The sequence below is a fragment of the Coffea arabica genome, chromosome 11c (genome assembly GCF_036785885.1).
Source record: "Coffea arabica cultivar ET-39 chromosome 11c, Coffea Arabica ET-39 HiFi, whole genome shotgun sequence".
In the NCBI taxonomy this organism is placed as follows: Eukaryota; Viridiplantae; Streptophyta; class Magnoliopsida; order Gentianales; family Rubiaceae; genus Coffea; species Coffea arabica.
This window is the reverse complement of record NC_092330.1, coordinates 20,085,640-20,107,856: the sequence shown is the minus strand read 5'-3', so window position 1 is coordinate 20,107,856 and position 22,217 is coordinate 20,085,640. Positions and strand designations below refer to the sequence as shown.

Below are 22,217 nucleotides of genomic sequence, written 5' to 3'. Positions count from 1 at the left end.
TTCCGGACCCGGACCCGGAGCCGACCCGTTTACCCGACGGGTCTTTTATTCGGTGTTCCGGATCCGGACCCGGCGAGTCTCGGATCCGGGTCGGGTCTACCCGAACAAATTTGCCAAAATTTATAATTTCTAACAAAAAAGAGAAAAAGATATATTTGTAAACTAATTTCTAGCTAATGCAAAGAAAAAACCAAATAAGAAAATAAATCAAATTGATTTTACTCAAATACATCATCCTAATCAAATTATATTGATAATATATATTTTTTATAAATTATTAAATCATTTATATCCGGATCCGGGTCTAATACGGGTCGGAATACTATATTCCGTATCCGACCCGTTTTTTTGTTTGAAAAAACGGATCCGGATCCGGATAACGGAATTAAATCCCTACCCATACCCGCAAAAATTTCAGGGATCCGATCCGGATCCGGGTGTAGACCCGACCCGTTGACCGGCCTAGGGTCACCCATCCTAGTACTACTGTCGCCCAAGCACGCTTAACTTCGAAGTTCTGATGGGATCCGGTGCATTAGTGCTGGTATGATCGCACCCGCCATGTTCCTTTCGCTTTATTCTTTTAAACTGCCACGTCCTGTGAAGCAGTTTGGCTTTTCTGGACCCGAATTCATTCTAAGCGTCAATTCATGAATTTCCTCTCATCCTTTTATTTATTTACTTTTATATTTTTTTCTTGTTGCTTTGCACCTTTTTTTTCCCTCGTCGCACAACTCTCAATTATCCTGAAATTGATCCTTCACGCTTGCGCTTATGCATTTGCGCCGACAACTTTGACCGACGATCCGGGCTTCGATCCAGCCGTACCGTTCCTGACTTGTCTCGCGCCTTCAGATCCGCCTTCATGCTTCGATGAGAAGCAAAATATAAAGCAATCGTTCCGACGGAGCTAAATTACTACAGCATAAAGAACGAAGGGGAAATTTGGATTTCGAAACAAAAAAGGGAGGGGTGCAACACGAGGATTTCCCAGGGGGTCACCTAGGGGTGTCAACGGGCCGGGTCCGGGCCGGAATTCATTATTCCGGACCCGGACCCGGATCCGACCCGTTTACCCGACGGGTCTTTTATTCTGTGTTCCGGATCCGGACCCGGCGAGTCTCGGATCCGGGTCGGGTCTACCCGAACAAATTTGCCAAAATTTATAATTTCTAACAAAAAAGAGAAAAAAATATATTTGTAAACTAATTTCTAACTAATGCAAAGAAAAAACCAAATAAGAAAATAAATCAAATTGATTTTACTCAAATACATCATCCTAATCAAATTATATTGATAATATATATTTTTTATAAATTATTAAATCATTTATATCCGGATCCGGGTCTAATACGGGTCGGAATACTATATTCCGTATCCGACCCATTTTTTTGTTTGAAAAAACGGATCCGGATCCGGATAACGGAATTAAATCCCTACCCATACCCGAAAAAATTTCAGCGATCCGATCCGGATCCGGGTCTAGACCCGACCCGTTGACAGGCCTAGGGTCACCCATCCTAGTACTACTGTCGCCCAAGCACGCTTAACTTCGGAGTTCTGATGGGATCCGGTGCATTAGTGCTGGTATGATCGCACCCGCCATGTTTCTTTCGCTTTATTCTTTTAAACTGCCACGTCCTGTGAAGCAGTTTGGCTTTTCTGGACCCGAATTCATTTTAAGCGTCAATTCAAGAATTTCCCCTCATCCTTTTATTTATTTACTTTTACATTTTTTTCTTGTTGATTTGCACCATTTTTTTTTCCCTCGTCGCGCAACTCTCAATTATTCTGAAATTGATCCTTCACGCTTGCACTTATACATTTGCGCCGACAACTTTGACCGACGATCCGGGCTTCGATCCAGCCGTACCGTTCCTGACTTGTCTCGCGCCTTCAGATCCGCCTTCATGCTTCGATAAGAAGCAAAATATAAAGCAATCGTTCCGACGGAGCTAAATTACTACAGCATAAAGAACGAAGGGGAAATTTGGATTTCGAAACAAAAAAGGGAGGGGTGCAACACGAGGACTTCCCAGGGGGTCACCCATCCTAGTACTACTCTCGCCCAAGCATGCTTAACTTCGGAGTTCTGATGGGATCCGGTGCATTAGTGCTGGTATGATCGCACCCACCATGTTCCTTTCGCTTTATTCTTTTAAACTGCCCCGTCCTGTGAAGCAGTGTGGCTTTTCTGGACCCGAATTCATTTTAAGCGTCAATTCAAGAATTTCCCCTCATCCTTTTATTTATTTACTTTTACATTTTTTTCTTGTTGATTTGCACCATTTTTTTTTCCCTCGTCGCGCAACTCTCAATTATTCTGAAATTGATCCTTCACGCTTGCACTTATACATTTGCGCCGACAACTTTGACCGACGATCCGGGTTTCGATCCAGCCGTACCGTTCCTGACTTGTCTCGCGCCTTCAGATCCGCCTTCATGCTTCGATGAGAAGCAAAATATAAAGCAATCGTTCCGACGGAGCTAAATTACTACAGCATAAAGAACGAAGGGGAAATTTGGATTTCGAAACAAAAAAGGGAGGGGTGCAACACGAGGATTTCCCAGGTGGTCACCTAGGGGTGTCAACGGGCCGGGTCCGGGCCGGAATTCATTATTCCGGACCCGGACCCGGAGCCGACCCGTTTACCCGACGGGTCTTTTATTCGGTGTTCCGGATCCGGACCCGGCGAGTCTCGGATCCGGGTCGGGTCTACCCGAACAAATTTGCCAAAATTTATAATTTCTAACAAAAAAGAGAAAAAGATATATTTGTAAACTAATTTCTAGCTAATGCAAAGAAAAAACCAAATAAGAAAATAAATCAAATTGATTTTACTCAAATACATCATCCTAATCAAATTATATTGATAATATATATTTTTTATAAATTATTAAATCATTTATATCCGAATCCGGGTCTAATACGGGTCGGAATACTATATTCCGTATCCGACCCGTTTTTTTGTTTGAAAAAACGGATCCGGATCCGGATAACGGAATTAAATCCCTACCCATACCCGCAAAAATTTCAGGGATCCGATCCGGATCCGGGTGTAGACCCGACCCGTTGACCGGCCTAGGGTCACCCATCCTAGTACTACTGTCGCCCAAGCACGCTTAACTTCGAAGTTCTGATGGGATCCGGTGCATTAGTGCTGGTATGATCGCACCCGCCATGTTCCTTTCGCTTTATTCTTTTAAACTGCCACGTCCTGTGAAGCAGTTTGGCTTTTCTGGACCCGAATTCATTCTAAGCGTCAATTCATGAATTTCCTCTCATCCTTTTATTTATTTACTTTTATATTTTTTTCTTGTTGCTTTGCACCTTTTTTTTCCCTCGTCGCACAACTCTCAATTATCCTGAAATTGATCCTTCACGCTTGCGCTTATGCATTTGCGCCGACAACTTTGACCGACGATCCGGGCTTCGATCCAGCCGTACCGTTCCTGACTTGTCTCGCGCCTTCAGATCCGCCTTCATGCTTCGATGAGAAGCAAAATATAAAGCAATCGTTCCGACGGAGCTAAATTACTACAGCATAAAGAACGAAGGGAAAATTTGGATTTCGAAACAAAAAAGGGAGGGGTGCAACACGAGGATTTCCCAGGGGGTCACCTAGGGGTGTCAACGGGCCGGGTCCGGGCCGGAATTCATTATTCCGGACCCGGACCCGGAGCCGACCCGTTTACCCGACGGGTCTTTTATTCGGTGTTCCGGATCCGGACCCGGCGAGTCTCGGATCCGGGTCGGGTCTACCCGAACAAATTTGCCAAAATTTATAATTTCTAACAAAAAAGAGAAAAAGATATATTTGTAAACAAATTTCTAGCTAATGCAAAGAAAAAACCAAATAAGAAAATAAATCAAATTGATTTTACTCAAATACATCATCCTAATCAAATTATATTGATAATATATATTTTTTATAAATTATTAAATCATTTATATCCGGATCCGGGTCTAATACGGGTCGGAATACTATATTCCGTATCCGACCCGTTTTTTTGTTTGAAAAAACGGATCCGGATCCGGATAACGGAATTAAATCCCTACCCATACCCGCAAAAATTTCAGGGATCCGATCCGGATCCGGGTGTAGACCCGACCCGTTGACAGGCCTAGGGTCACCCATCCTAGTACTACTGTCGCCCAAGCACGCTTAACTTCGAAGTTCTGATGGGATCCGGTGCATTAGTGCTGGTATGATCGCACCCGCCATGTTCCTTTCGCTTTATTCTTTTAAACTGCCACGTCCTGTGAAGCAGTTTGGCTTTTCTGGACCCGAATTCATTCTAAGCGTCAATTCATGAATTTCCTCTCATCCTTTTATTTATTTACTTTTATATTTTTTTCTTGTTGCTTTGCACCTTTTTTTTCCCTCGTCGCACAACTCTCAATTATCCTGAAATTGATCCTTCACGCTTGCGCTTATGCATTTGCGCCGACAACATTGACCGACGATCCGGGCTTCGATTCAGCCGTACCGTTCCTGACTTGTCTCGCGCCTTCAGATCCGCCTTCATGCTTCGATGAGAAGCAAAATATAAAGCAATCGTTCCGACGGAGCTAAATTACTACAGCATAAAGAACGAAGGGAAAATTTGGATTTCGAAACAAAAAAGGGAGGGGTGCAACACGAGGATTTCCCAGGGGGTCACCTAGGGGTGTCAACGGGCCGGGTCCGGGCCGGAATTCATTATTCCGGACCCGGACCCGGAGCCGACCCGTTTACCCGACGGGTCTTTTATTCGGTGTTCCGGATCCGGACCCGGCGAGTCTCGGATCCGGGTCGGGTCTACCCGAACAAATTTGCCAAAATTTATAATTTCTAACAAAAAAGAGAAAAAGATATATTTGTAAACAAATTTCTAGCTAATGCAAAGAAAAAACCAAATAAGAAAATAAATCAAATTGATTTTACTCAAATACATCATCCTAATCAAATTATATTGATAATATATATTTTTTATAAATTATTAAATCATTTATATCCGGATCCGGGTCTAATACGGGTCGGAATACTATATTCCGTATCCGACCCGTTTTTTTGTTTGAAAAAACGGATCCGGATCCGGATAACGGAATTAAATCCCTACCCATACCCGCAAAAATTTCAGGGATCCGATCCGGATCCGGGTGTAGACCCGACCCGTTGACCGGCCTAGGGTCACCCATCCTAGTACTACTGTCGCCCAAGCACGCTTAACTTCGAAGTTCTGATGGGATCCGGTGCATTAGTGCTGGTATGATCACACCCGCCATGTTCCTTTCGCTTTATTCTTTTAAACTGCCACGTCCTGTGAAGCAGTTTGGCTTTTCTGGACCCGAATTCATTCTAAGCGTCAATTCATGAATTTCCTCTCATCCTTTTATTTATTTACTTTTATATTTTTTTCTTGTTGCTTTGCACCTTTTTTTTCCCTCGTCGCACAACTCTCAATTATCCTGAAATTGATCCTTCACGCTTGCGCTTATGCATTTGCGCCGACAACATTGACCGACGATCCGGGCTTCGATTCAGCCGTACCGTTCCTGACTTGTCTCGCGCCTTCAGATCCGCCTTCATGCTTCGATGAGAAGCAAAATATAAAGCAATCGTTCCGACGGAGCTAAATTACTACAGCATAAAGAACGAAGGGAAAATTTGGATTTCGAAACAAAAAAGGGAGGGGTGCAACACGAGGATTTCCCAGGGGGTCACCTAGGGGTGTCAACGGGCCGGGTCCGGGCCGGAATTCTTTATTCCGGACCCGGACCCGGATCCGACCCGTTTACCCGACGGGTCTTTTATTCGGTGTTCCGGATCCGGACCCGGCGAGTCTCGGATCCGGGTCGGGTCTACCCGAACAAATTTGCCAAAATTTATAATTTCTAACAAAAAAGAGAAAAAGATATATTTGTAAACTAATTTCTAGCTAATGCAAAGAAAAAACCAAATAAGAAAATAAATCAAATTGATTTTACTCAAATACATCATCCTAATCAAATTATATTGATAATATATATTTTTTATAAATTATTAAATCATTTATATCCGGATCCGGGTCTAGTACGGGTCGGAATACTATATTCCGTATCCGACCCGTTTTTTTGTTTGAAAAAACGGATCCGGATCCGGATAACGGAATTAAATCCCTACCCATACCAGCAAAAATTTCAAGGATCCGATCCGGATCCGGGTGTAGACCCGACCCGTTGACCGGCCTAGGGTCACCCATCCTAGTACTACTGTCGCCCAAGCACGCTTAACTTCGAAGTTCTGATGGGATCCGGTGCATTAGTGCTGGTATGATCGCACCCGCCATGTTCCTTTCGCTTTATTCTTTTAAACTGCCACGTCCTGTGAAGCAGTTTGGCTTTTCTGGACCCGAATTCATTCTAAGCGTCAATTCATGAATTTCTTCTCATCCTTTTATTTATTTACTTTTATATTTTTTTCTTGTTGCTTTGCACCTTTTTTTTCCCTCGTCGCACAACTCTCAATTATCCTGAAATTGATCCTTCACGCTTGCGCTTATACATTTGCGCCGACAACTTTGACCGACGATCCGGGCTTCGATCCAGCCGTACCGTTCCTGACTTGTCTCGCGCCTTCAGATCCGCCTTCATGCTTCGATAAGAAGCAAAATATAAAGCAATCGTTCCGACGGAGCTAAATTACTACAGCATAAAGAACGAAGGGGAAATTTGGATTTCGAAACAAAAAAGGGAGGGGTGCAACACGAGGACTTCCCAGGGGGTCACCCATCCTAGTACTACTCTCGCCCAAGCATGCTTAACTTCGGAGTTCTGATGGGATCCGGTGCATTAGTGCTGGTATGATCGCACCCACCATGTTCCTTTCGCTTTATTCTTTTAAACTGCCCCGTCCTGTGAAGCAGTGTGGCTTTTCTGGACCCGAATTCATTTTAAGCGTCAATTCAAGAATTTCCCCTCATCCTTTTATTTATTTACTTTTACATTTTTTTCTTGTTGATTTGCACCATTTTTTTTTCCCTCGTCGCGCAACTCTCAATTATTCTGAAATTGATCCTTCACGCTTGCACTTATACATTTGCGCCGACAACTTTGACCGACGATCCGGGTTTCGATCCAGCCGTACCGTTCCTGACTTGTCTCGCGCCTTCAGATCCGCCTTCATGCTTCGATGAGAAGCAAAATATAAAGCAATCGTTCCGACGGAGCTAAATTACTACAGCATAAAGAACGAAGGGGAAATTTGGATTTCGAAACAAAAAAGGGAGGGGTGCAACACGAGGATTTCCCAGGGGGTCACCTAGGGGTGTCAACGGGCCGGGTCCGGGCCGGAATTCATTATTCCGGACCCGGACCCGGATCCGACCCGTTTACCCGACGGGTCTTTTATTCTGTGTTCCGGATCCGGACCCGGCGAGTCTCGGATCCGGGTCGGGTCTACCCGAACAAATTTGCCAAAATTTATAATTTCTAACAAAAAAGAGAAAAAAATATATTTGTAAACTAATTTCTAACTAATGCAAAGAAAAAACCAAATAAGAAAATAAATCAAATTGATTTTACTCAAATACATCATCCTAATCAAATTATATTGATAATATATATTTTTTATAAATTATTAAATCATTTATATCCGGATCCGGGTCTAATACGGGTCGGAATACTATATTCCGTATCCGACCCGTTTTTTTGTTTGAAAAAACGGATCCGGATCCGGATAACGGAATTAAATCCCTACCCATACCCGAAAAAATTTCAGCGATCCGATCCGGATCCGGGTCTAGACCCGACCCGTTGACAGGCCTAGGGTCACCCATCCTAGTACTACTGTCGCCCAAGCACGCTTAACTTCGGAGTTCTGATGGGATCCGGTGCATTAGTGCTGGTATGATCGCACCCGCCATGTTCCTTTCGCTTTATTCTTTTAAACTGCCACGTCCTGTGAAGCAGTTTGGCTTTTCTGGACCCGAATTCATTCTAAGCGTCAATTCATGAATTTCCTCTCATCCTTTTATTTATTTACTTTTATATTTTTTTCTTGTTGCTTTGCACCTTTTTTTTCCCTCGTCGCACAACTCTCAATTATCCTGAAATTGATCCTTCACGCTTCCGCTTATACATTTGCGCCGACAACTTTGACCGACGATCCGGGCTTCGATCCAGCCGTACCGTTCCTGACTTGTCTCGCGCCTTCAGATCCGCCTTCATGCTTCGATGAGAAGCAAAATATCAAGCAATCGTTCCGACGGAGCTAAATTACTACAGCATAAAGAACGAAGGGGAAATTTGGATTTCGAAACAAAAAAGGGAGGGGTGCAACACGAGGACTTCCCAGGGGGTCACCCATCCTAGTACTACTCTCGCCCAAGCACGCTTAACTTCGGAGTTCTGATGGGATCCGGTGCATTAGTGCTGGTATGATCGCACCCGCCATGTTCCTTTCGCTTTATTCTTTTAAACTGCCCCGTCCTGTGAAGCAGTGTGGCTTTTCTGGACCCGAATTCATTTTAAGCGTCAATTCAAGAATTTCCCCTCATCCTTTTATTTATTTACTTTTACATTTTTTTCTTGTTGATTTGCACCATTTTTTTTTCCCTCGTCGCGCAACTCTCAATTATCCTGAAATTGATCCTTCACGCTTGCGCTTATACATTTGCGCCGACAACTTTGACCGACGATCCGGGCTTCGATCCAGCCGTACCGTTCCTGACTTGTCTCGCGCCTTCAGATCCGCCTTCATGCTTCGATGAGAAGCAAAATATAAAGCAATCGTTCCGACGGAGCTAAATTACTACAGCATAAAGAACGAAGGGAAAATTTGGATTTCGAAACAAAAAAGGGAGGGGTGCAACACGAGGATTTCCCAGGGGGTCACCTAGGGGTGTCAACGGGCCGGGTCCGGGCCGGAATTCATTATTCCGGACCCGGACCCGGAGCCGACCCGTTTACCCGACGGGTCTTTTATTCGGTGTTCCGGATCCGGACCCGGCGAGTCTCGGATCCGGGTCGGGTCTACCCGAACAAATTTGCCAAAATTTATAATTTCTAACAAAAAAGAGAAAAAGATATATTTGTAAACTAATTTCTAGCTAATGCAAAGAAAAAACCAAATAAGAAAATAAATCAAATTGATTTTACTCAAATACATCATCCTAATCAAATTATATTGATAATATATATTTTTTATAAATTATTAAATCATTTATATCCGGATCCGGGTCTAATACGGGTCGGAATACTATATTCCGTATCCGACCCGTTTTTTTGTTTGAAAAAACGGATCCGGATCCGGATAACGGAATTAAATCCCTACCCATACCCGCAAAAATTTCAGGGATCCGATCCGGATCCGGGTGTAGACCCGACCCGTTGACCGGCCTAGGGTCACCCATCCTAGTACTACTGTCGCCCAAGCACGCTTAACTTCGAAGTTCTGATGGGATCCGGTGCATTAGTGCTGGTATGATCACACCCGCCATGTTCCTTTCGCTTTATTCTTTTAAACTGCCACGTCCTGTGAAGCAGTTTGGCTTTTCTGGACCCGAATTCATTCTAAGCGTCAATTCATGAATTTCCTCTCATCCTTTTATTTATTTACTTTTATATTTTTTTCTTGTTGCTTTGCACCTTTTTTTTCCCTCGTCGCACAACTCTCAATTATCCTGAAATTGATCCTTCACGCTTGCGCTTATGCATTTGCGCCGACAACATTGACCGACGATCCGGGCTTCGATTCAGCCGTACCGTTCCTGACTTGTCTCGCGCCTTCAGATCCGCCTTCATGCTTCGATGAGAAGCAAAATATAAAGCAATCGTTCCGACGGAGCTAAATTACTACAGCATAAAGAACGAAGGGAAAATTTGGATTTCGAAACAAAAAAGGGAGGGGTGCAACACGAGGATTTCCCAGGGGGTCACCTAGGGGTGTCAACGGGCCGGGTCCGGGCCGGAATTCTTTATTCCGGACCCGGACCCGGATCCGACCCGTTTACCCGACGGGTCTTTTATTCGGTGTTCCGGATCCGGACCCGGCGAGTCTCGGATCCGGGTCGGGTCTACCCGAACAAATTTGCCAAAATTTATAATTTCTAACAAAAAAGAGAAAAAGATATATTTGTAAACTAATTTCTAGCTAATGCAAAGAAAAAACCAAATAAGAAAATAAATCAAATTGATTTTACTCAAATACATCATCCTAATCAAATTATATTGATAATATATATTTTTTATAAATTATTAAATCATTTATATCCGGATCCGGGTCTAATACGGGTCGGAATACTATATTCCGTATCCGACCCGTTTTTTTGTTTGAAAAAACGGATCCGGATCCGGATAACGGAATTAAATCCCTACCCATACCCGCAAAAATTTCAGGGATCCGATCCGGATCCGGGTGTAGACCCGACCCGTTGACCGGCCTAGGGTCACCCATCCTAGTACTACTGTCGCCCAAGCACGCTTAACTTCGAAGTTCTGATGGGATCCGGTGCATTAGTGCTGGTATGATCGCACCCGCCATGTTCCTTTCGCTTTATTCTTTTAAACTGCCACGTCCTGTGAAGCAGTTTGGCTTTTCTGGACCCGAATTCATTCTAAGCGTCAATTCATGAATTTCCTCTCATCCTTTTATTTATTTACTTTTATATTTTTTTCTTGTTGCTTTGCACCTTTTTTTTCCCTCGTCGCACAACTCTCAATTATCCTGAAATTGATCCTTCACGCTTGCGCTTATGCATTTGCGCCGACAACTTTGACCGACGATCCGGGCTTCGATCCAGCCGTACCGTTCCTGACTTGTCTCGCGCCTTCAGATCCGCCTTCATGCTTCGATGAGAAGCAAAATATAAAGCAATCGTTCCGACGGAGCTAAATTACTACAGCATAAAGAACGAAGGGGAAATTTGGATTTCGAAACAAAAAAGGGAGGGGTGCAACACGAGGATTTCCCAGGGGGTCACCTAGGGGTGTCAACGGGCCGGGTCCGGGCCGGAATTCATTATTCCGGACCCGGACCCGGATCCGACCCGTTTACCCGACGGGTCTTTTATTCTGTGTTCCGGATCCGGACCCGGCGAGTCTCGGATCCGGGTCGGGTCTACCCGAACAAATTTGCCAAAATTTATAATTTCTAACAAAAAAGAGAAAAAAATATATTTGTAAACTAATTTCTAACTAATGCAAAGAAAAAACCAAATAAGAAAATAAATCAAATTGATTTTACTCAAATACATCATCCTAATCAAATTATATTGATAATATATATTTTTTATAAATTATTAAATCATTTATATCCGGATCCGGGTCTAATACGGGTCGGAATACTATATTCCGTATCCGACCCATTTTTTTGTTTGAAAAAACGGATCCGGATCCGGATAACGGAATTAAATCCCTACCCATACCCGAAAAAATTTCAGCGATCCGATCCGGATCCGGGTCTAGACCCGACCCGTTGACAGGCCTAGGGTCACCCATCCTAGTACTACTGTCGCCCAAGCACGCTTAACTTCGGAGTTCTGATGGGATCCGGTGCATTAGTGCTGGTATGATCGCACCCGCCATGTTTCTTTCGCTTTATTCTTTTAAACTGCCACGTCCTGTGAAGCAGTTTGGCTTTTCTGGACCCGAATTCATTTTAAGCGTCAATTCAAGAATTTCCCCTCATCCTTTTATTTATTTACTTTTACATTTTTTTCTTGTTGATTTGCACCATTTTTTTTTCCCTCGTCGCGCAACTCTCAATTATTCTGAAATTGATCCTTCACGCTTGCACTTATACATTTGCGCCGACAACTTTGACCGACGATCCGGGCTTCGATCCAGCCGTACCGTTCCTGACTTGTCTCGCGCCTTCAGATCCGCCTTCATGCTTCGATAAGAAGCAAAATATAAAGCAATCGTTCCGACGGAGCTAAATTACTACAGCATAAAGAACGAAGGGGAAATTTGGATTTCGAAACAAAAAAGGGAGGGGTGCAACACGAGGACTTCCCAGGGGGTCACCCATCCTAGTACTACTCTCGCCCAAGCATGCTTAACTTCGGAGTTCTGATGGGATCCGGTGCATTAGTGCTGGTATGATCGCACCCACCATGTTCCTTTCGCTTTATTCTTTTAAACTGCCCCGTCCTGTGAAGCAGTGTGGCTTTTCTGGACCCGAATTCATTTTAAGCGTCAATTCAAGAATTTCCCCTCATCCTTTTATTTATTTACTTTTACATTTTTTTCTTGTTGATTTGCACCATTTTTTTTTCCCTCGTCGCGCAACTCTCAATTATTCTGAAATTGATCCTTCACGCTTGCACTTATACATTTGCGCCGACAACTTTGACCGACGATCCGGGTTTCGATCCAGCCGTACCGTTCCTGACTTGTCTCGCGCCTTCAGATCCGCCTTCATGCTTCGATGAGAAGCAAAATATAAAGCAATCGTTCCGACGGAGCTAAATTACTACAGCATAAAGAACGAAGGGGAAATTTGGATTTCGAAACAAAAAAGGGAGGGGTGCAACACGAGGATTTCCCAGGTGGTCACCTAGGGGTGTCAACGGGCCGGGTCCGGGCCGGAATTCATTATTCCGGACCCGGACCCGGAGCCGACCCGTTTACCCGACGGGTCTTTTATTCGGTGTTCCGGATCCGGACCCGGCGAGTCTCGGATCCGGGTCGGGTCTACCCGAACAAATTTGCCAAAATTTATAATTTCTAACAAAAAAGAGAAAAAGATATATTTGTAAACTAATTTCTAGCTAATGCAAAGAAAAAACCAAATAAGAAAATAAATCAAATTGATTTTACTCAAATACATCATCCTAATCAAATTATATTGATAATATATATTTTTTATAAATTATTAAATCATTTATATCCGAATCCGGGTCTAATACGGGTCGGAATACTATATTCCGTATCCGACCCGTTTTTTTGTTTGAAAAAACGGATCCGGATCCGGATAACGGAATTAAATCCCTACCCATACCCGCAAAAATTTCAGGGATCCGATCCGGATCCGGGTGTAGACCCGACCCGTTGACCGGCCTAGGGTCACCCATCCTAGTACTACTGTCGCCCAAGCACGCTTAACTTCGAAGTTCTGATGGGATCCGGTGCATTAGTGCTGGTATGATCGCACCCGCCATGTTCCTTTCGCTTTATTCTTTTAAACTGCCACGTCCTGTGAAGCAGTTTGGCTTTTCTGGACCCGAATTCATTCTAAGCGTCAATTCATGAATTTCCTCTCATCCTTTTATTTATTTACTTTTATATTTTTTTCTTGTTGCTTTGCACCTTTTTTTTCCCTCGTCGCACAACTCTCAATTATCCTGAAATTGATCCTTCACGCTTGCGCTTATGCATTTGCGCCGACAACTTTGACCGACGATCCGGGCTTCGATCCAGCCGTACCGTTCCTGACTTGTCTCGCGCCTTCAGATCCGCCTTCATGCTTCGATGAGAAGCAAAATATAAAGCAATCGTTCCGACGGAGCTAAATTACTACAGCATAAAGAACGAAGGGAAAATTTGGATTTCGAAACAAAAAAGGGAGGGGTGCAACACGAGGATTTCCCAGGGGGTCACCTAGGGGTGTCAACGGGCCGGGTCCGGGCCGGAATTCATTATTCCGGACCCGGACCCGGAGCCGACCCGTTTACCCGACGGGTCTTTTATTCGGTGTTCCGGATCCGGACCCGGCGAGTCTCGGATCCGGGTCGGGTCTACCCGAACAAATTTGCCAAAATTTATAATTTCTAACAAAAAAGAGAAAAAGATATATTTGTAAACAAATTTCTAGCTAATGCAAAGAAAAAACCAAATAAGAAAATAAATCAAATTGATTTTACTCAAATACATCATCCTAATCAAATTATATTGATAATATATATTTTTTATAAATTATTAAATCATTTATATCCGGATCCGGGTCTAATACGGGTCGGAATACTATATTCCGTATCCGACCCGTTTTTTTGTTTGAAAAAACGGATCCGGATCCGGATAACGGAATTAAATCCCTACCCATACCCGCAAAAATTTCAGGGATCCGATCCGGATCCGGGTGTAGACCCGACCCGTTGACAGGCCTAGGGTCACCCATCCTAGTACTACTGTCGCCCAAGCACGCTTAACTTCGAAGTTCTGATGGGATCCGGTGCATTAGTGCTGGTATGATCGCACCCGCCATGTTCCTTTCGCTTTATTCTTTTAAACTGCCACGTCCTGTGAAGCAGTTTGGCTTTTCTGGACCCGAATTCATTCTAAGCGTCAATTCATGAATTTCCTCTCATCCTTTTATTTATTTACTTTTATATTTTTTTCTTGTTGCTTTGCACCTTTTTTTTCCCTCGTCGCACAACTCTCAATTATCCTGAAATTGATCCTTCACGCTTGCGCTTATGCATTTGCGCCGACAACATTGACCGACGATCCGGGCTTCGATTCAGCCGTACCGTTCCTGACTTGTCTCGCGCCTTCAGATCCGCCTTCATGCTTCGATGAGAAGCAAAATATAAAGCAATCGTTCCGACGGAGCTAAATTACTACAGCATAAAGAACGAAGGGAAAATTTGGATTTCGAAACAAAAAAGGGAGGGGTGCAACACGAGGATTTCCCAGGGGGTCACCTAGGGGTGTCAACGGGCCGGGTCCGGGCCGGAATTCATTATTCCGGACCCGGACCCGGAGCCGACCCGTTTACCCGACGGGTCTTTTATTCGGTGTTCCGGATCCGGACCCGGCGAGTCTCGGATCCGGGTCGGGTCTACCCGAACAAATTTGCCAAAATTTATAATTTCTAACAAAAAAGAGAAAAAGATATATTTGTAAACAAATTTCTAGCTAATGCAAAGAAAAAACCAAATAAGAAAATAAATCAAATTGATTTTACTCAAATACATCATCCTAATCAAATTATATTGATAATATATATTTTTTATAAATTATTAAATCATTTATATCCGGATCCGGGTCTAATACGGGTCGGAATACTATATTCCGTATCCGACCCGTTTTTTTGTTTGAAAAAACGGATCCGGATCCGGATAACGGAATTAAATCCCTACCCATACCCGCAAAAATTTCAGGGATCCGATCCGGATCCGGGTGTAGACCCGACCCGTTGACCGGCCTAGGGTCACCCATCCTAGTACTACTGTCGCCCAAGCACGCTTAACTTCGAAGTTCTGATGGGATCCGGTGCATTAGTGCTGGTATGATCACACCCGCCATGTTCCTTTCGCTTTATTCTTTTAAACTGCCACGTCCTGTGAAGCAGTTTGGCTTTTCTGGACCCGAATTCATTCTAAGCGTCAATTCATGAATTTCCTCTCATCCTTTTATTTATTTACTTTTATATTTTTTTCTTGTTGCTTTGCACCTTTTTTTTCCCTCGTCGCACAACTCTCAATTATCCTGAAATTGATCCTTCACGCTTGCGCTTATGCATTTGCGCCGACAACATTGACCGACGATCCGGGCTTCGATTCAGCCGTACCGTTCCTGACTTGTCTCGCGCCTTCAGATCCGCCTTCATGCTTCGATGAGAAGCAAAATATAAAGCAATCGTTCCGACGGAGCTAAATTACTACAGCATAAAGAACGAAGGGAAAATTTGGATTTCGAAACAAAAAAGGGAGGGGTGCAACACGAGGATTTCCCAGGGGGTCACCTAGGGGTGTCAACGGGCCGGGTCCGGGCCGGAATTCTTTATTCCGGACCCGGACCCGGATCCGACCCGTTTACCCGACGGGTCTTTTATTCGGTGTTCCGGATCCGGACCCGGCGAGTCTCGGATCCGGGTCGGGTCTACCCGAACAAATTTGCCAAAATTTATAATTTCTAACAAAAAAGAGAAAAAGATATATTTGTAAACTAATTTCTAGCTAATGCAAAGAAAAAACCAAATAAGAAAATAAATCAAATTGATTTTACTCAAATACATCATCCTAATCAAATTATATTGATAATATATATTTTTTATAAATTATTAAATCATTTATATCCGGATCCGGGTCTAGTACGGGTCGGAATACTATATTCCGTATCCGACCCGTTTTTTTGTTTGAAAAAACGGATCCGGATCCGGATAACGGAATTAAATCCCTACCCATACCAGCAAAAATTTCAAGGATCCGATCCGGATCCGGGTGTAGACCCGACCCGTTGACCGGCCTAGGGTCACCCATCCTAGTACTACTGTCGCCCAAGCACGCTTAACTTCGAAGTTCTGATGGGATCCGGTGCATTAGTGCTGGTATGATCGCACCCGCCATGTTCCTTTCGCTTTATTCTTTTAAACTGCCACGTCCTGTGAAGCAGTTTGGCTTTTCTGGACCCGAATTCATTCTAAGCGTCAATTCATGAATTTCTTCTCATCCTTTTATTTATTTACTTTTATATTTTTTTCTTGTTGCTTTGCACCTTTTTTTTCCCTCGTCGCACAACTCTCAATTATCCTGAAATTGATCCTTCACGCTTGCGCTTATACATTTGCGCCGACAACTTTGACCGACGATCCGGGCTTCGATCCAGCCGTACCGTTCCTGACTTGTCTCGCGCCTTCAGATCCGCCTTCATGCTTCGATAAGAAGCAAAATATAAAGCAATCGTTCCGACGGAGCTAAATTACTACAGCATAAAGAACGAAGGGGAAATTTGGATTTCGAAACAAAAAAGGGAGGGGTGCAACACGAGGACTTCCCAGGGGGTCACCCATCCTAGTACTACTCTCGCCCAAGCATGCTTAACTTCGGAGTTCTGATGGGATCCGGTGCATTAGTGCTGGTATGATCGCACCCACCATGTTCCTTTCGCTTTATTCTTTTAAACTGCCCCGTCCTGTGAAGCAGTGTGGCTTTTCTGGACCCGAATTCATTTTAAGCGTCAATTCAAGAATTTCCCCTCATCCTTTTATTTATTTACTTTTACATTTTTTTCTTGTTGATTTGCACCATTTTTTTTTCCCTCGTCGCGCAACTCTCAATTATTCTGAAATTGATCCTTCACGCTTGCACTTATACATTTGCGCCGACAACTTTGACCGACGATCCGGGTTTCGATCCAGCCGTACCGTTCCTGACTTGTCTCGCGCCTTCAGATCCGCCTTCATGCTTCGATGAGAAGCAAAATATAAAGCAATCGTTCCGACGGAGCTAAATTACTACAGCATAAAGAACGAAGGGGAAATTTGGATTTCGAAACAAAAAAGGGAGGGGTGCAACACGAGGATTTCCCAGGGGGTCACCTAGGGGTGTCAACGGGCCGGGTCCGGGCCGGAATTCATTATTCCGGACCCGGACCCGGATCCGACCCGTTTACCCGACGGGTCTTTTATTCTGTGTTCCGGATCCGGACCCGGCGAGTCTCGGATCCGGGTCGGGTCTACCCGAACAAATTTGCCAAAATTTATAATTTCTAACAAAAAAGAGAAAAAAATATATTTGTAAACTAATTTCTAACTAATGCAAAGAAAAAACCAAATAAGAAAATAAATCAAATTGATTTTACTCAAATACATCATCCTAATCAAATTATATTGATAATATATATTTTTTATAAATTATTAAATCATTTATATCCGGATCCGGGTCTAATACGGGTCGGAATACTATATTCCGTATCCGACCCGTTTTTTTGTTTGAAAAAACGGATCCGGATCCGGATAACGGAATTAAATCCCTACCCATACCCGAAAAAATTTCAGCGATCCGATCCGGATCCGGGTCTAGACCCGACCCGTTGACAGGCCTAGGGTCACCCATCCTAGTACTACTGTCGCCCAAGCACGCTTAACTTCGGAGTTCTGATGGGATCCGGTGCATTAGTGCTGGTATGATCGCACCCGCCATGTTCCTTTCGCTTTATTCTTTTAAACTGCCACGTCCTGTGAAGCAGTTTGGCTTTTCTGGACCCGAATTCATTCTAAGCGTCAATTCATGAATTTCCTCTCATCCTTTTATTTATTTACTTTTATATTTTTTTCTTGTTGCTTTGCACCTTTTTTTTCCCTCGTCGCACAACTCTCAATTATCCTGAAATTGATCCTTCACGCTTGCGCTTATACATTTGCGCCGACAACTTTGACCGACGATCCGGGCTTCGATCCAGCCGTACCGTTCCTGACTTGTCTCGCGCCTTCAGATCCGCCTTCATGCTTCGATGAGAAGCAAAATATAAAGCAATCGTTCCGACGGAGCTAAATTACTACAGCATAAAGAACGAAGGGAAAATTTGGATTTCGAAACAAAAAAGGGAGGGGTGCAACACGAGGATTTCCCAGGGGGTCACCTAGGGGTGTCAACGGGCCGGGTCCGGGCCGGAATTCATTATTCCGGACCCGGACCCGGAGCCGACCCGTTTACCCGACGGGTCTTTTATTCGGTGTTCCGGATCCGGACCCGGCGAGTCTCGGATCCGGGTCGGGTCTACCCGAACAAATTTGCCAAAATTTATAATTTCTAACAAAAAAGAGAAAAAGATATATTTGTAAACTAATTTCTAGCTAATGCAAAGAAAAAACCAAATAAGAAAATAAATCAAATTGATTTTACTCAAATACATCATCCTAATCAAATTATATTGATAATATATATTTTTTATAAATTATTAAATCATTTATATCCGGATCCGGGTCTAATACGGGTCGGAATACTATATTCCGTATCCGACCCGTTTTTTTGTTTGAAAAAACGGATCCGGATCCGGATAACGGAATTAAATCCCTACCCATACCCGCAAAAATTTCAGGGATCCGATCCGGATCCGGGTGTAGACCCGACCCGTTGACCGGCCTAGGGTCACCCATCCTAGTACTACTGTCGCCCAAGCACGCTTAACTTCGAAGTTCTGATGGGATCCGGTGCATTAGTGCTGGTATGATCGCACCCGCCATGTTCCTTTCGCTTTATTCTTTTAAACTGCCACGTCCTGTGAAGCAGTTTGGCTTTTCTGGACCCGAATTCATTCTAAGCGTCAATTCATGAATTTCCTCTCATCCTTTTATTTATTTACTTTTATATTTTTTTCTTGTTGCTTTGCACCTTTTTTTTCCCTCGTCGCACAACTCTCAATTATCCTGAAATTGATCATTCACGCTTGCGCTTATGCATTTGCGCCGACAACTTTGACCGACGATCCGGGCTTCGATCCAGCCGTACCGTTCCTGACTTGTCTCGCGCCTTCAGATCCGCCTTCATGCTTCGATGAGAAGCAAAATATAAAGCAATCGTTCCGACGGAGCTAAATTACTACAGCATAAAGAACGAAGGGGAAATTTGGATTTCGAAACAAAAAAGGGAGGGGTGCAACACGAGGATTTCCCAGGGGGTCACCTAGGGGTGTCAACGGGCCGGGTCCGGGCCGGAATTCATTATTCCGGACCCGGACCCGGATCCGACCCGTTTACCCGACGGGTCTTTTATTCTGTGTTCCGGATCCGGACCCGGCGAGTCTCGGATCCGGGTCGGGTCTACCCGAACAAATTTGCCAAAATTTATAATTTCTAACAAAAAAGAGAAAAAAATATATTTGTAAACTAATTTCTAACTAATGCAAAGAAAAAACCAAATAAGAAAATAAATCAAATTGATTTTACTCAAATACATCATCCTAATCAAATTATATTGATAATATATATTTTTTATAAATTATTAAATCATTTATATCCGGATCCGGGTCTAATACGGGTCGGAATACTATATTCCGTATCCGACCCATTTTTTTGTTTGAAAAAACGGATCCGGATCCGGATAACGGAATTAAATCCCTACCCATACCCGAAAAAATTTCAGCGATCCGATCCGGATCCGGGTCTAGACCCGACCCGTTGACAGGCCTAGGGTCACCCATCCTAGTACTACTGTCGCCCAAGCACGCTTAACTTCGGAGTTCTGATGGGATCCGGTGCATTAGTGCTGGTATGATCGCACCCGCCATGTTTCTTTCGCTTTATTCTTTTAAACTGCCACGTCCTGTGAAGCAGTTTGGCTTTTCTGGACCCGAATTCATTTTAAGCGTCAATTCAAGAATTTCCCCTCATCCTTTTATTTATTTACTTTTACATTTTTTTCTTGTTGATTTGCACCATTTTTTTTTCCCTCGTCGCGCAACTCTCAATTATTCTGAAATTGATCCTTCACGCTTGCACTTATACATTTGCGCCGACAACTTTGACCGACGATCCGGGCTTCGATCCAGCCGTACCGTTCCTGACTTGTCTCGCGCCTTCAGATCCGCCTTCATGCTTCGATAAGAAGCAAAATATAAAGCAATCGTTCCGACGGAGCTAAATTACTACAGCATAAAGAACGAAGGGGAAATTTGGATTTCGAAACAAAAAAGGGAGGGGTGCAACACGAGGACTTCCCAGGGGGTCACCCATCCTAGTACTACTCTCGCCCAAGCATGCTTAACTTCGGAGTTCTGATGGGATCCGGTGCATTAGTGCTGGTATGATCGCACCCACCATGTTCCTTTCGCTTTATTCTTTTAAACTGCCCCGTCCTGTGAAGCAGTGTGGCTTTTCTGGACCCGAATTCATTTTAAGCGTCAATTCAAGAATTTCCCCTCATCCTTTTATTTATTTACTTTTACATTTTTTTCTTGTTGATTTGCACCATTTTTTTTCCCTCGTCGCGCAACTCTCAATTATTCTGAAATTGATCCTTCACGCTTGCACTTATACATTTGCGCCGACAACTTTGACCGACGATCCGGGTTTCGATCCAGCCGTACCGTTCCTGACTTGTCTCGCGCCTTCAGATCCGCCTTCATGCTTCGATGAGAAGCAAAATATAAAGCAATCGTTCCGACGGAGCTAAATTACTACAGCATAAAGAACGAAGGGGAAATTTGGATTTCGAAACAAAAAAGGGAGGGGTGCAACACGAGGATTTCCCAGGTGGTCACCTAGGGGTGTCAACGGGCCGGGTCCGGGCCGGAATTCATTATTCCGGACCCGGACCCGGAGCCGACCCGTTTACCCGACGGGTCTTTTATTCGGTGTTCCGGATCCGGACCCGGCGAGTCTCGGATCCGGGTCGGGTCTACCCGAACAAATTTGCCAAAATTTATAATTTCTAACAAAAAAGAGAAAAAGATATATTTGTAAACTAATTTCTAGCTAATGCAAAGAAAAAACCAAATAAGAAAATAAATCAAATTGATTTTACTCAAATACATCATCCTAATCAAATTATATTGATAATATATATTTTTTATAAATTATTAAATCATTTATATCCGAATCCGGGTCTAATACGGGTCGGAATACTATATTCCGTATCCGACCCGTTTTTTTGTTTGAAAAAACGGATCCGGATCCGGATAACGGAATTAAATCCCTACCCATACCCGCAAAAATTTCAGGGATCCGATCCGGATCCGGGTGTAGACCCGACCCGTTGACCGGCCTAGGGTCACCCATCCTAGTACTACTGTCGCCCAAGCACGCTTAACTTCGAAGTTCTGATGGGATCCGGTGCATTAGTGCTGGTATGATCGCACCCGCCATGTTCCTTTCGCTTTATTCTTTTAAACTGCCACGTCCTGTGAAGCAGTTTGGCTTTTCTGGACCCGAATTCATTCTAAGCGTCAATTCATGAATTTCCTCTCATCCTTTTATTTATTTACTTTTATATTTTTTTCTTGTTGCTTTGCACCTTTTTTTTCCCTCGTCGCACAACTCTCAATTATCCTGAAATTGATCCTTCACGCTTGCGCTTATGCATTTGCGCCGACAACTTTGACCGACGATCCGGGCTTCGATCCAGCCGTACCGTTCCTGACTTGTCTCGCGCCTTCAGATCCGCCTTCATGCTTCGATGAGAAGCAAAATATAAAGCAATCGTTCCGACGGAGCTAAATTACTACAGCATAAAGAACGAAGGGAAAATTTGGATTTCGAAACAAAAAAGGGAGGGGTGCAACACGAGGATTTCCCAGGGGGTCACCTAGGGGTGTCAACGGGCCGGGTCCGGGCCGGAATTCATTATTCCGGACCCGGACCCGGAGCCGACCCGTTTACCCGACGGGTCTTTTATTCGGTGTTCCGGATCCGGACCCGGCGAGTCTCGGATCCGGGTCGGGTCTACCCGAACAAATTTGCCAAAATTTATAATTTCTAACAAAAAAGAGAAAAAGATATATTTGTAAACAAATTTCTAGCTAATGCAAAGAAAAAACCAAATAAGAAAATAAATCAAATTGATTTTACTCAAATACATCATCCTAATCAAAT

At 43.8% G+C, this 22,217-nt stretch overlaps 6 non-coding genes and 18 pseudogenes across 6 annotated transcripts; all 24 read right to left on the bottom strand.

Moving 5' to 3' along the window:
- Positions 1 to 440: 440 nt before the first annotated feature.
- On the bottom strand, positions 441 to 558 carry LOC140019455 (5S ribosomal RNA; annotated as a pseudogene).
- Positions 559 to 1,483: 925 nt separating this feature from the next.
- LOC140018589 (5S ribosomal RNA) lies at positions 1,484 to 1,601 on the bottom strand (annotated as a pseudogene).
- Positions 1,602 to 2,014: 413 nt separating this feature from the next.
- On the bottom strand, positions 2,015 to 2,133 carry LOC140017740 (5S ribosomal RNA). The gene has a single exon (XR_011824045.1). It is a non-coding gene; the product is annotated as a 5S ribosomal RNA (ribosomal RNA).
- A 927-nt stretch (positions 2,134 to 3,060) lies between these two features.
- LOC140019454 (5S ribosomal RNA) lies at positions 3,061 to 3,178 on the bottom strand (annotated as a pseudogene).
- A 919-nt stretch (positions 3,179 to 4,097) lies between these two features.
- Positions 4,098 to 4,221, bottom strand: LOC140020037 (5S ribosomal RNA; annotated as a pseudogene).
- A 925-nt stretch (positions 4,222 to 5,146) lies between these two features.
- LOC140020389 (5S ribosomal RNA) lies at positions 5,147 to 5,264 on the bottom strand (annotated as a pseudogene).
- Positions 5,265 to 6,189: 925 nt separating this feature from the next.
- LOC140019453 (5S ribosomal RNA) lies at positions 6,190 to 6,307 on the bottom strand (annotated as a pseudogene).
- Positions 6,308 to 6,718: 411 nt separating this feature from the next.
- Positions 6,719 to 6,837, bottom strand: LOC140017739 (5S ribosomal RNA). Its single transcript, XR_011824044.1, has one exon. It is a non-coding gene; the product is annotated as a 5S ribosomal RNA (ribosomal RNA).
- A 927-nt stretch (positions 6,838 to 7,764) lies between these two features.
- Positions 7,765 to 7,882, bottom strand: LOC140018586 (5S ribosomal RNA; annotated as a pseudogene).
- Positions 7,883 to 8,293: 411 nt separating this feature from the next.
- On the bottom strand, positions 8,294 to 8,412 carry LOC140017463 (5S ribosomal RNA). The gene has a single exon (XR_011823772.1). It is a non-coding gene; the product is annotated as a 5S ribosomal RNA (ribosomal RNA).
- A 927-nt stretch (positions 8,413 to 9,339) lies between these two features.
- Positions 9,340 to 9,457, bottom strand: LOC140020387 (5S ribosomal RNA; annotated as a pseudogene).
- Positions 9,458 to 10,382: 925 nt separating this feature from the next.
- LOC140019452 (5S ribosomal RNA) lies at positions 10,383 to 10,500 on the bottom strand (annotated as a pseudogene).
- Positions 10,501 to 11,425: 925 nt separating this feature from the next.
- Positions 11,426 to 11,543, bottom strand: LOC140018585 (5S ribosomal RNA; annotated as a pseudogene).
- A 413-nt stretch (positions 11,544 to 11,956) lies between these two features.
- On the bottom strand, positions 11,957 to 12,075 carry LOC140017738 (5S ribosomal RNA). Its single transcript, XR_011824043.1, has one exon. It is a non-coding gene; the product is annotated as a 5S ribosomal RNA (ribosomal RNA).
- A 927-nt stretch (positions 12,076 to 13,002) lies between these two features.
- Positions 13,003 to 13,120, bottom strand: LOC140019451 (5S ribosomal RNA; annotated as a pseudogene).
- A 919-nt stretch (positions 13,121 to 14,039) lies between these two features.
- On the bottom strand, positions 14,040 to 14,163 carry LOC140020036 (5S ribosomal RNA; annotated as a pseudogene).
- Positions 14,164 to 15,088: 925 nt separating this feature from the next.
- LOC140020386 (5S ribosomal RNA) lies at positions 15,089 to 15,206 on the bottom strand (annotated as a pseudogene).
- Positions 15,207 to 16,131: 925 nt separating this feature from the next.
- On the bottom strand, positions 16,132 to 16,249 carry LOC140019450 (5S ribosomal RNA; annotated as a pseudogene).
- Positions 16,250 to 16,660: 411 nt separating this feature from the next.
- On the bottom strand, positions 16,661 to 16,779 carry LOC140017737 (5S ribosomal RNA). Its single transcript, XR_011824042.1, has one exon. It is a non-coding gene; the product is annotated as a 5S ribosomal RNA (ribosomal RNA).
- A 927-nt stretch (positions 16,780 to 17,706) lies between these two features.
- LOC140018584 (5S ribosomal RNA) lies at positions 17,707 to 17,824 on the bottom strand (annotated as a pseudogene).
- A 925-nt stretch (positions 17,825 to 18,749) lies between these two features.
- On the bottom strand, positions 18,750 to 18,867 carry LOC140019449 (5S ribosomal RNA; annotated as a pseudogene).
- Positions 18,868 to 19,792: 925 nt separating this feature from the next.
- On the bottom strand, positions 19,793 to 19,910 carry LOC140018583 (5S ribosomal RNA; annotated as a pseudogene).
- A 413-nt stretch (positions 19,911 to 20,323) lies between these two features.
- On the bottom strand, positions 20,324 to 20,442 carry LOC140017736 (5S ribosomal RNA). Its single transcript, XR_011824041.1, has one exon. It is a non-coding gene; the product is annotated as a 5S ribosomal RNA (ribosomal RNA).
- A 926-nt stretch (positions 20,443 to 21,368) lies between these two features.
- On the bottom strand, positions 21,369 to 21,486 carry LOC140019447 (5S ribosomal RNA; annotated as a pseudogene).
- Between the last annotated feature and the right edge of the window lie 731 nt (positions 21,487 to 22,217).